The sequence below is a fragment of the Myotis brandtii genome, unplaced genomic scaffold (assembly GCF_000412655.1).
Source record: "Myotis brandtii unplaced genomic scaffold, ASM41265v1 scaffold842, whole genome shotgun sequence".
Lineage (NCBI taxonomy): Eukaryota > Metazoa > Chordata > Mammalia > Chiroptera > Vespertilionidae > Myotis > Myotis brandtii.
This window is the reverse complement of record NW_005371421.1, coordinates 699543-700515: the sequence shown is the minus strand read 5'-3', so window position 1 is coordinate 700515 and position 973 is coordinate 699543. Positions and strand designations below refer to the sequence as shown.

At 40.6% G+C, this 973-nt stretch overlaps 1 protein-coding gene across 7 annotated transcripts in view; it reads right to left on the bottom strand.

The window, feature by feature from the left end:
- Positions 1-973, bottom strand: part of CCDC138 (coiled-coil domain containing 138) — a 246151-nt gene that overhangs the window by 22797 nt on the left and 222381 nt on the right. The gene's annotated exons all lie outside the window — the stretch shown is intronic.

Genomic DNA, 973 nt, shown 5'->3' with positions numbered 1-973 from the left:
CTTTGTAATGGTACCAGATTTATTATCAAAAGATTACTACCTAACATTATCGAAGCTGAAGTATTAACAGGATCTGCAGAGGGTGAGGTTGTTCTGATTCCAAGAATTGATTTGTCCCCATCTGACACTGGTCTCCCATTTAAATTAATTCGACGACAGTTTCCCGTGATGCCAGCATTTGCAATGACTATTAATAAATCACAAGGACAAACTCTAGACAGAGTAGGAATATTCCTACCTGAACCCGTTTTCGCACATGGTCAGTTATATGTTGCTTTCTCTCGAGTTCGAAGAGCGTGTGATGTTAAAGTTAAAGTTGTAAATACTTTATCCCAAGGGAAATTAGTCAAGCACTCTGAAAGTGTTTTTACTCTTAATGTGGTATACAGGGAGATATTAGAATAAGTTTAATCACTTTATCAGTCATTATTTGCATCAGTGTTGTTTTTACATCATGAGTTTGTTGTTATATCATTTTATTACTGTTTATTTATTAATAAAATTATGTATTATTTTCATATACATTGTACTCATTTCCTTTTATCTCTCACACTTTTATTATAGAGAAAGGGCAAATAGCAATATTAAAATATTTCCTCTAATTAATTCCCTTTCAATGTGCACGAATTTCGTGCACCGGGCCACTAGTCCTATATAATAAAAGCCTAATATGCTAAGTGTCTGGTTGTCTGGTCAGCCATTCAACCAATCAAAGTGTAATATGCTAATGATATGCTAAGGCTGTTCAACAGCTCTCTTTGACGTGCACTGACCACCAGGGGGCTGACAGTCGAACGGTCGACCAGTTGCTATGATGTGCACTGACCACCAGGGGGCAGATGTTCCTACCAGTAGGTTAGCTTGATGCTGGGGTCCAGCCAATCGGGACTGAGTGAGACGGGCTGGACATGCCCTGGAGCCCTCCCGCAGTCCCTCCCCAGCTGGCCAACCTCCCGTGTCCCTCCCCTGCCCG